The sequence below is a fragment of the Aegilops tauschii genome, chromosome 1, assembly GCF_002575655.3.
Source record: "Aegilops tauschii subsp. strangulata cultivar AL8/78 chromosome 1, Aet v6.0, whole genome shotgun sequence".
In the NCBI taxonomy this organism is placed as follows: domain Eukaryota; kingdom Viridiplantae; phylum Streptophyta; class Magnoliopsida; order Poales; family Poaceae; genus Aegilops; species Aegilops tauschii.
The window spans coordinates 506,078,228-506,090,574 of NC_053035.3; positions in this window are offsets into that span (position 1 = coordinate 506,078,228).

A 12,347-nucleotide genomic window follows, 5' to 3' on the forward strand; every position below is an offset into this window, starting at 1 on the left:
CAAGATCTATAGAAATAGATCAAGACGCTTAATTGGACTTTCACAAAGCACATACCTTGATAAAGTTTTGAAGAAGTTCAAAATGGATCAAGCAAAGAAAGGGTTCTTGCCTGTGTTACAAGGTGTGAAGTTGAGACAGACTCAATGCCCGACCACTGCAGAAGATAGAGAGAAAATGAAAGTCATTCCCTATGCTTCAGCCATAGGTTCTATCATGTATGCAATGCTGTGTACCAGACCTGATGTGTGCCTTGCTATTAGTTTAGCAGGGAGGTACCAAATTAATCCAGGAGTGGATCACTAGACAGCGGTCAAGAACATCCTGAAATACCTGAAAAGGACTAAGGATATGTTTCTCGTTTATGGAGGTGACAAAGAGCTCGTTGTAAATGGTTACGTCGATGCAAGCTTTGACACTGATCCGGATGACTCTAAGTCACAAAACGGATACGTATTTATATTGAATGGAGGAGCTATAAGTTGGTGCTGTTACAAGCAGAGCGTCATGGCGGTATCTACGTGTGAAGCGGAGTACATAGCTGCTTCAGAAGCAGCAAATGAAGGAGTCTAGATGAAGGAGTTCATATCTGATCTAGGTGTCATTCCTAGTGCATCGGGTCCAATGAAAATCTTTTGTGACAATACTAGTGCAATTGCCTTGGCAAAGGAATCCAGATTTCACAAGAGAACTAAGCACATCAAGAGACGCTTCAATTCCATCTGCGATCAAGTCAAGGAGGGAGACATAGAGATTTGGAAGATACATACGGATCTGAATGTTGTAGACCGGTTGACTAAGCCTCTCTCACGAGCAAAACATGATCAGCACCAAGACTCCATGGGTGTTAGAATCATTACTTTGTAATCTAGATTATTGACTCTAGTGCAAGTGGGAGACTGAAGGAAATATGCCCTAGAGGCAATAATAAAGTTGTTATTTATATTTCCTTATATCATGATAAATGTTTATTATTCATGCTAGAATTGTATTAACCGGAAACTTAGTACATGTGTGAATACATAGACAAATAGAGTTCCCTAGTATGCCTCTACTTGACTAGCTCGTTAATCAAAGATGGTTAAGTTTCCTAGCCATAGACATGTGTTGTCATTTGATGAACGGGATCACATCATTAGAGAATGATGTGATGGACAAGACCCATCCGTTAGCTTAGCACTATGATCGTTTAGTTTATTGCTATTGCTTTCTTCATGACTTATACATGTTCCTATGACTATGAGATTATGCAACTCCCGAATAGCGGAGGAACACTTGTGTGCTATCAAACGTCACAACGTAACTGGGTGATTATAAAGATGCTCTACAGGTGTCTCCGATGGTGTTTGTTGAGTTGGCATAGATCGAGATTAGGATTTGTCACTCCGATTGTCAAAGAGGTCTCTGTGGGCCCTCTCGGTAATGCACATCACTATAAGCCTTGCAAGCAATGTGACTAATAAGTTAGTTGCGGGATGATGCATTACGGAACGAGTAAGGAGACTTGCCGGTAACGAGATTGAACTAGGTATGATGATACCGACGATCGAATCTCGGTCAAGTAACATACCGATGACAAAGGGAACAACGTATGTTGTTATGCGGTTTGACCGATAAAGATCTTCGTAGAATATGTAGGAGCCAATATGAGCATCCAGGTTTTGCTATTGGTTATTGACTGGAGATGTGTCTCAGTCATGTCTACATAGTTCTCGAACCCGTAGGGTCCGCACGCTTAACGTTCGATGGCGATTTGTATTATGAGTTTATGTGATTTGATGACCGAAGGTTGTTCGGAGTCCCGGATGAGATCACGGACGTGACGAGGAGTCTCGAAATGGTCGAGACATAAAGATTCATATATTGGAAGGTTACATTCAGACACCGGAAGTGTTCCGGGTAGTTTCGGATAAAACCGGAGTGCCGGAGGGGTTACCAGAACCCCCCGGGGAAGTAATGGGCCTTAGTGGGCCTTAGGGGGGAGAGAGGGTGTGACGCCCGGATAATCATGCTACAGCAGTCTCATGCCTAATGATGCCATGTCATCATATTTAAGTTGCTAATCCTCACTTTGTTTCAAACCAAACTTCAAATTCAAATTCAATTTGCATGTCAAATATTTGCTCTTCTTTCATGCAATCAAAATAGTTCACAATATGACAAATATTCTCTAAGTATTTTTCATGTTAAGACCAAAATCTTTGGAGTTCCCAACTGGCCTCTGGAAATTTATTCGTGTTCCAGCAGCATTTAAATATGCCTTTCCCAATTTCCAAAATTCCTAGACAATTCCTCTTGCCTCCAAACTATTTGTGGCAATACCTAAAAATGTGGAGGAATTAATGGGCCAAGTCCCATATTTTTCCTAAATCCTTTGGATGCTCAAATAGATCATTCCTCTCTCTATCTTAATTTTTTTTAAAGAGTAAGAGCACAGGCCTTTGTGCACTGGGCCAAGTGCACAGTACCTGGCCCGAGCCTCGGCCCACTCCAGCTAGTCCGGCCCAGCCCCTCCCCGGGTCGCCTTCCCCCCCTGTTCCCCCGACCGGGGTCGCAACTGGGGCGAGCCCCGCCGGACCGCCTCGACGGCGACTACCCGGAGAGGATAAGGTCAACCCCTCCCCTCGACGCCTCGGCCTCCTCCCCACCTACCTCCACTCCCCTCTCTCGCCTCCCAGATCCACACGCTCCTCCCCCTCTCTGTCTCGCTCGCCCGCCTCACCCGAGCGCCATCGCCGCCGTCCCACCTCGCATCACCGCGGCGACCGCCTCCCTCGTGCTCCTCCGACGTAACCAGCCGCTCCGCTGCGCTCCGCTACGTCGACTACGGCCACGAACGCGAGCCGACGAGCCCCACCGCCCGGATCTGCGCCTTCTTCTTCCTCCTCAGATCACCGGCGATCTCCTTCGACTCCGGCCACCCCCCTGCGCTTCTAGCCCTCAACGAGCCACCTTGTGCTCCTCGGTGAGCACCGCCCGCTTCCCCTCTGTTCCCCCCTTCGATCGCTTCCCATGTTACGCCTCGCCGCCGTAGTCGTAGCTCACCGCCGCCCTGTTGCGTCACCGCTGTGGCCACCGCTGCCATGGCCCCCGTCCGAGCCCTCCGTCGTGCTCCTGGTGTTCCCAGGAGCCCGGCGAGCCCTTCCTCTCGCCCTCTCGTGCCCCTAGCCCATTTCCGACGTGGCCCCGAACGCTGCCGCCGCCGATAGTTATTCCGGCCGTCCCTGGGAGATCCACCACCACCACCCGACACGGCGTCGTGCGCGTGTTCGAAAAGGTGCCAACCGCACGCGAAACGGCCGCCCCTAGCACGTTTCCGATGAGGCCCGAGCGGCTCCGCCGCGTTCTAGCATCGCTGGTGGCGAGACGCCGGCCGCCGCCGACGTGGCTGGGCGGGCCCCACCCCTAGCTCACTGCCAGTGGGCCTTAGGGGCCCCGTTGACTGGGTTGACCAAGTCAACACGCTGACATGGCAATACAGTGCCACTGACGAGCCGGCCCCACCGCTTAAATAACTAATTAAAATGGTTTTATAATTAAAAGTAATTAGTTTAGCTAATCAGCCACTAACATGTGGGGCCCAGCAGCTAATTAACCTCAGTTTAGTTTAAAATAAGCTCTGTTAAGTAACAGAGGCTGACAGGTGGGACCCACTGGTCAGTTTGACCTGGTCAGCCGTCCTGTTGACTGCTGACGCCACAGTGATGTCATGCTGACGTAGTATTTCTTTTCTGATAATTTATTTAATTCCAGAAAATGTTTAAACCTTTAGAAATTCATAGAAAATAAACCGTAACTCCGATGAAAATGTTTTCTACATGAAAGTTGCTCAGAAAAATCCAACGAATCCGGATACGCGGTCCGTTTACCTGTCAGATGCCTCTAACTATCTGAACATGGAACATTCCCCCTCCGGTCATCTGTCTGACACAGGTCCGGAACCGGGAATACATTCCCGGTTGAATTCCCCCTTCACCTATGTCGTGCAATACTACGTTAGGTCTACCCTAGTTCTGCTTATCATCTTGTCATGCTTAGTGGTACCTCTATTTGCTTTATAGTTACTGTTTCTTCCCCCTCTTCTCTCCGGTAGACCCCGAGGCCGATGATGCTCCGGTGATGGACTACGTCGACGACGACCCCTCCTTGCCAGAGCAACTAGGCAAGCCCCCCCCCCCTTGATCATCCCGATATCGCCCATTCCATTCTCTCATGCTTGCATTAGATTTTGCTACTGTTATTGTTTGCTCCTATTCTGATGCATAGCCTGCTTTTGTAACCTGCTCTTTGTTACCTACCTGCTTATCCTAAACTGCTTAGTATAGGTTGGTTAGTGATCCATCAGTGACCCCCACCTTGTCCTTGTTGCCCCTGCTTCATCATTGAAGACCCGATCAATGGGATCGAAGACCAGGGCCCGGCACCGCACATCACTTTCCCCTTAGTTGCTCGACACTACTGGGCTACTATTGAGTGCCGAGGGTGAGACCTCTACATCACTTCTGATGTTAACCCTGTAGTGTAGCTATTCGGTCGTGGTCATCGGGGGTGATTCCGCCTTAACCACTTCCGATACGACTCTGTCGTGCAACCCCTCAAGTGTGAACCTCGGGGTGGTTCCTCTTACGTTCACCTTGATGATTACATCGAGTGGAATTCACCGGGGGTGATTCCTCGGGTTTTCCCCTTGATGTTTGGACACACGGATACTTGGACTTTACAGTTGTTTCTTGGAAAGGCGGGTCGACCCTGAGGGGTACCCGGGAGTGATGTGGAGTCGGGTTGACCTGGAAGGTGCCCGCGAGATACTTACGAGGCGTGGCCGGGCATTCCTAGCCCTTGCCGCAAGTCCTCGAGACGGGGCAACGGGGTCACATCTTTCGTGAGTCTCTGCTTGTTACCGCGTGCTCCTAATCCACTACAATTTGGATATTTGATCCGAGGGGCCTCTGGCCTGATAGCACTAACCATCACGTGGGCATAGTATGGGCATTCTGCATCGTATACATCAGCCGAAGCCTAATAGACGTCAGCGACTGAGCGGCGCGCGCCGGGTTGGACTGCGTAAGCACCTGCCTTTTTGAAGGAGGTAGCTAGGTCTGCTCACCGGCCACCCACGCAACGTGCAGGAGTTCCCGGGGCGATGGCACATGACCCCTGGGGGCATAGGTTTAGTCCAGCATGCTGACCTCTCTATTAAGCCTAGGTCGGGTTGCGGCGTATTGTTTGGCCGAGGCCGGGCATGACCCAGGAAAGTGTCCGGCCGGAGTTAATAGAGCGTGGTGGGTAAGTTGGTGCACCCCTGCAGGGAAGAAAACATCTATCGATAGCCTGTCCTACGGTAACGGACACTTGGAGTTGTATCCCGATCGATACAACTAGAACTGGATACTTGTGATGAGAATTGGAATGTGATGAGAAATGGATAGTATGGCTCTAGGATTGCTTTCTCGCAGGGAGTCGAGAAAGGATCTCTGGCCGAGGTTGATAACACTACTACTACTTTACTTTATGCTACTCTACTCCCTCTTGTTGCTGCAAGATGGTGGTTTCCAGAAGATGCTAGTCTTCGATAGGACTAGGCCTTCTCTCTATTCTGGCATTTCTGTAGCCCAGTCCACATATACAACCTTCCTTTGATAATGTTGCATATGTAGTGTAGATCCTTGCTTGCGAGTACTTTGGATGAGTACTCACGGTTGCTTTGCTCCCCATTTTCCCCCTTTCTTCTTCTTTCCAGTTGATGCAACCAGATGTCGGAGCCCAGGAGCCAGATTCCACCACCGATGCTTACTACTAGGTGGAGGCCGCCGACGACTAGGAGTAGTTAGGAGGCTTCCAGGCAGGAGGCCTTGCCTTTTCGATCGATGTTGCTTTTGTGCTAGCCTTCTTAAGGCAAACTTGTCTAACTTATGTCTGTACTCAGATATTGTTCCTTCCGCTGACTCTTGTGTATTCGAGCTTATGTATTCGAACCCTCGAGGCCCCTGGCTTGTAATATAAAGCTTGTATTATTTTAATTTGTGTCTAGAGTTGTGTTGTGATATCTTCCCGTGAGTCCTTAATGTTGATCATACACATTTGCGTGTATGATTAGTGTATGATTGAATCGAGGGCATCATAGAGGGCAGCGTCCATGAGGTGGCGCCCCCCCCAAGGGGATTCCGAATAGGACTAGGGGAAGGGGGCGCGTCCCCTCTTTCCCTCTCCCTCTCCCTCTCCTTCCTTCTTCTCCTACTTGGACTAGGAAAGGGGGAGTCGATTCCTACTTGGAGTAGGACTCCCCCCCTTGGGCGCGCCTCTAGGGGCCGGCCGGCCTCCTCCCTCCCTCCTTTATATACGGGGGAAGGGGGCACCCCATAGACACACAAGTTGATCTTTAGCCGTGTGCGGTGCCCCCCTTCACAGTTTTCCACCTCGGTCATATCATCGTAGTGCTTAGGCGAAGCCCTGCGCCAGTAACTTCATCATCACCGTCACCACACCATCGTGCTGACGAAACTCTCCCTCGGCCTCAACTGGATCAAGAGTTCGAGGGACGTCATCGAGCTGAACGTGTGCAGATAGCGGAGGTGCCATGCGTTCGGTACTTGGATCGGTTGGATCGCGAAGACGTTCAACTACATCAACCGCGTTACTAAGCGCTTCCGCTTCCGGTCTACGAGGGTACGTGGACACACTCTCCCCGCTCGTTCCTATGCTTCTCCTAGATAGAGCTTGCGTGATCATAGGAAAATTTTGAAATACTACGTTCGCCAACACTCTTCACATCCATTTGATGTAATGTAAAGCCATTGAAAGCAGCATAAGCAAGTAAGATGCAAATAGATTCAAGACGGGCAACGGGAGCAAAGATCTCACCAAAGTCCAAACCTTCAACTTGTGAGTACCCTTGTGCCACTAACGTTGCCTTGTTGCGGATGATTACACCATTCTCATCTTGCTTGTTCTTGAAAATCCATTTTGTTCCAATGACATTGTGTTCCGTAGTTGGCCTCTCGACTAATGACCACACTTGGTTGCATTCAAAATTGTGCAACTCTTCTTGGATAGCAACGAGCCAATCGTTGTCCATCAATGCATCTTGTACCTTGAGAGGCTCAACACTAGATACAAACGAGAAGTGAGCACAAAAGTTTGTCAAATGTTTATGAGTGACTCTACCTTCCGATATGCCGATGAGAATTTTCTCAACATCAACACAACCGGCCACTCGAGGCATGATGGAGGTTAGGGTTTCACGAGCTTCAACTTCATGTCCATCATCCACGTCCTCAACATATGGATCATTAATGTGTGGTGGAAGATCTTCTTCTTCATATTGCATTTGTTGAGGTTCATCATCAATGATTGCACTTTCTTGTTCTTGCCCTTGATGATGATCTTGTTCCTGAAAATTATCATGTAGAGGTACTTGATCATCTTCTTGTACTTGAACTAAGGGCATCGGTTTAGCAACAGGAGCTTGTGCTGGTATGGGTGTTGAAGTAGTTTGATGATGTGTGAAGCTTCCATCTTCTTCTTCTTCATCATGAGGTTCTTGTTCCATTGGAAGAAGTGCACCAACACCCATGGTCGAAATATCTTGAGAAGAATCTTCATCACCTACATCACTTAGATCAACTTGCTCCCCATGGGAGCCATTAAATTCATCAAACACCACGTCACAAGTTTCTACAACACATCCATTGGATTTGTTGTAGACTTTATAGGCGTGAGAGTTTGATCCATAGCCAACAAATATGCCCTCAATTGTTTTGGATTGAAATTTTCCTAACCTTTCCCTTTTGTTGAGGACGAAACATTTGCACCCAAATACACGAAAGTACTTGACATTTGGCTTGTTCCCAGTTAGGAGCTCATATGGATTCTTTTCCAATATTGTGCGGAGGAAGAGCCGATTTGATGCATGGCATGCAGTGTTGACAGCCTCGGCCCAAAAACTATGTGGCGACTCCTATTCATCCAACATGGACCTTGCCATATCCACAAGTGTACGGTTCTTCCTTTCGGCTACACCATTTTGCTAAGGAGTGTATGGAGCTGAATATTGATGCTCAATCCCTTCATCACTAAGAAATTCTTCCAATGTATAGTTCTTGAACTCGGAGCCATTATCACTTCTTATTGCCAAGATTTCTTTGTCAAACTTGCGTTGTGCTTGCTTGGCAAAATCAATGAAGGTATCTTCGTCTCGTCCTTGGACTTGAGGAAAAACACCCATGTATATCTTGAGTAATCATCAACAATGACAAGTCCATACTTTTTCCCACCAAGACTATCCCATGAAGGAGGACCAAAAAGATCCACATGAAGGAGCTCCAAAGGCCTTGAAGTAGACACGATATTCTTGGGTGGGTGCTTTGATTGATGTTGCTTCCCGGCTATGCATGCACTACACATGATCTTTCTCAAAATAGACATTGGTTAGTCCAAGGATGTGATTACCCTTTAAGAGATCTTGAAGATTTCTCATGCCGACATGGGCTAGCCGGCGATGCCATAGCCACCCCTTGTCGGCCTTGGCCATTAGACAAGTTGCATGGAATGTGCTCTCTTTCGAGAAATCAACCGTGTAAAGGTTGCCATCCAACTCTCCAACAAAGGCCACTTCGAGAGTATCTCTCTTAAAGACTTTCACATCCGTTAGTCCAAAGAGTGTATCATAACCAATAGAAGCCAATTGGCGACCAGAAAGCAAATGATATTTAAGGGATTGAACAAGCATGACATTTGCAAGAGACATGTCATTTGTGATAGCCACCTTGCCCAACCCGAGTACTTGTCCTTTTGATCCTCCACCAAACATAATGCTCATAAATGGTTGAATAGCTTCCATGAAATCGTAGAGCAATTTGCTATCTCCGGTCATATGATTGGTACATCCACTATCGATCACCCATTTTACTCCACCAGAGAAAGCAACCTACACACAATTATGACTTGGTTAGAGGCACCCATTTTGCAATGGGACCTCTCAAGTTAGTCACAAGGGTCTTAGGGACCCAAATAGCATAGAACCGGAATGCATTTCGAGGACCAACAAATTTTGCATAAACTTCTCCATCCTTAGTCTTACGAAGTACATAGGATGGAGACATGAACTCTTTTGGTTTGTTGAGAGTGGGCATGCCCCTTGTGGCCTTCCCACTGACAACCTTACCTTTCTCCTTGTGCCCTTCTCGTACAAATGTTTCTTTTAGAGGGGTGGTGCACTTTTGAGAAGACGTCTTGTTCTTGCTTATGCTTGACTCAAATCCGAGACCCTCTTTGGCAAACACCTCATTGTGTTGGCTCAATACCTCATTAAGGTTCTTTTGTCCTTGAGCACATGTCATGAGACCTTTCTCGATTTGAGCCTTGAGAAAGTGATTCTCCTCAAGAATAGATGCTAGGTCACTACTAGAGTTAGTAGTACAAGCATCAACATTGATAATAGGGGAAGAGTGAGCCTTAGCTAGAGTTTTAAGATAAGTAAGCTTGAGCGTCCCAAAACTCTTTGTAAGAAGGGTGAGCTCTTCTTCCTTCATCTTGAGAGACACAGATAGAAGCTCACAATCCTTAGAGAGAGATGCATGAGACTTCACAAGCTTACTTTTATCCTTCATCAACTCTTCGCAAGAGTCCTTAGCCTTTTTCAAGGAGGCAAGCTCTATAGCATGATCATCAATGTTTGCACCAATTTTCAAGCATAGTTCATCATTTCGTGCTTCCTCGTATTGGACTTTCCGCTCAAGGATTTCATATTTTTCCTTTTCCTTGGTTACGAGGGTTTCGAGTTCCTTAATGGTGACGGTGTGCTTACCCACCATCTCCATAAGCATACGAAACATAGTGAGCTTCTTTCCTTTGAGGGAGCACATGACCTTATTTAATTTAGCAAACATGGGGTCATCTATATCATTATCATCATAATTATCCTCCGCATCAAGATACTCATCACTAGGAGTAGAAGGAGTGAAAAGAGGAGGGTTTGATCGTGGGGTTACCTTGACCTTGTCAGGAGAGTTTTGATCCTCTCCATCTTCTACCATAGCCTTTGCCATTAGGCACTTGTGAGTGTTGCCCTTGTAGTCTTTCATGTAGTTGTAGGTGACAACATCACCACTCTTGTTGACTAGCCTCAAAGTGTTTTGAGAATCTTGGGCTACTCCGGCAACACGACTAACATCATCCGGATCGGATTCTTCATGAGCAACCATTGCTTTCCCATCTCTCTTCTTGAGCTTGGAGTTCAAAGGATTTGGCAACTTCTTCTTGGGAAACCTTGGTTTATCTTCTCTCTTCTCATAAGGGCAATCGTTGGAGAAGTGGTTGGTTTCTTCACAGTTGTAGCATTTTCTCACTTTCTTCTTCTGGAATCTTCCCTTGAATTTTCCCGCGCTAACTTCTTGACAAAGAGAGCAATGTCTTCATATGAAGGACTCTCATCGAAGTCAATCTCATCACATCTTCATCCTCATCATCTTCCTCTTCTTCATATACATGCTTGGCCTTCAATGCAAGATTGATTTTTGATGTTGAGGTACCATGCATGGCAAGATGTTTTGTAGCATTTGCCTTTGACTCTTCAAATAGTTGGAAGGTGGATATGATGTCATCCGAAGTCATTTCCTTGAATCCATGGTGTTGTCTTATGTCTCACACCATTTGATGATGATATGGAGCAAGAGCATGAAGCAACTTGTCCACGAGAAATCGCTTAGTCAAGTTGAATCCATCTTGTGTCTTGTCACACTCACAAGACTCGATGTCAGTGGTGAGAGTCATGAGACGCTCAAGGAGTTGATTAGGAGATTCACCTTTCTGCATACAAAAGTTTTGCAATTGACCCTTGGCAATTTCATACTGAGCAAGCCGGAGAGTGGAGGTACCGGTCTTGGTCCTCACAATGATATCCATAATTCCTTGGCACTTGTGATATGTATGTATGGTCTCCTTTGCTTGTCAGTCATACATCTCCTTATGCACATGGTTGTTGTGTCGTTGATATTCTTGTCATATACCTCTCTTGGAGTAAGATTCTTTGGGTCAACAGCTTGGTAGCCATACGCCAAGATTTCCAACATCTCATCATTTCCATATCGAAGATGATCCTGCATAGCAACTCTCCACAAAGCAAAATCGATAGTGTCATCAAGTAAAGGAGGTTTGCCTTGAGGGTTATACTTTGGTTTCTCTATTTGAGGTCTTGCATAAAGCTAAGGAACACTGGAGTGTTCATTACTAGGAGGTTGTTGACCAAGTGAAGGAGTAGGCACAGCTGGATTCGAGGCCACACCACCAGAAAGTGGTGCAAGCATCGTGGTTAGTGTGGCTAGTCTCATTTGGACCAAGGCCTCAAGAGAAGCATCATGCTCCTCCTTTTGCTTAGCAAGCGCCCGTTCTAGATCCTCGGAAGTGAAGGACTTGACTTCCGTGGAAGCCGTGCCCGTACTCTTTAGATCCGCAACAAGGGGAGTCCCATCGGGGTTCATCTCGCTCTAGGGCGGTTAAGCCAAAAGAATATAGCACGAGGCTCTGATACCAATTGAAAGGATCGAGATGGACCTAGAGGGGGTGAATAGGTACAATTACAAATTTTAATTATTACTTAGCAATTTTAGGCAATAATGTGTAATATGAAAGTGTGCCTAACAATTGCAAGTATGATGCTAAGAGCTAAGCAAGGTAAACAAGTAATTCAACTATATGAGTAAGCAAGCACAATATGATATAAGTAAGGACTAAGAGACAAGTAACCCAAGTAGAGAGTTAGGGTTAGGAATAACCGCAACTCCGAGAGACGAGGATTTATGCCGATGTTCACTACCTTGGAGGGAAGCTACGTCACCGTTAGAGAGGTGGATGTTACCATGAAAGCACACCAACGCCATGAAGGCTCACCCTATTCTCCCTTTGAGACAACACCACGAAGGCGTTTCTCAACCACTAGTGGTAGACCTTGGGTGATCTCCAAACCCTCACAAACTTTTCGGGGGGTAATCACAATGATCGATTCCTCTCCGAATGACTCCTACCGCATAGGAGTCTCCAACCTCCAAGAGTTACAAGAACGATGGGAAAAGCTCAAGAACTTGCTCAAATCACGAATTCCTTTGGTGAGAAGAAGGGGAAGGAGTGGATCTATCACTTGATTGGAGAACTTCTCTTAAATGTTCCCAAATCCCTTGGGGATCTAGGATTTGGTGTAGGGGATCAAGAGAGAGAGAGTGAAACGTGTTCTTGGAAGCTCAAAGTGAATGGTCAGCCTTATCCCGTGGAGGGAGAAGGCTATATATAGTAGTAGTGTAAAAACTGACCGTTGAGCCACTTAACGTACTTTAGTTGTCGGACGTCCGGTGGCACA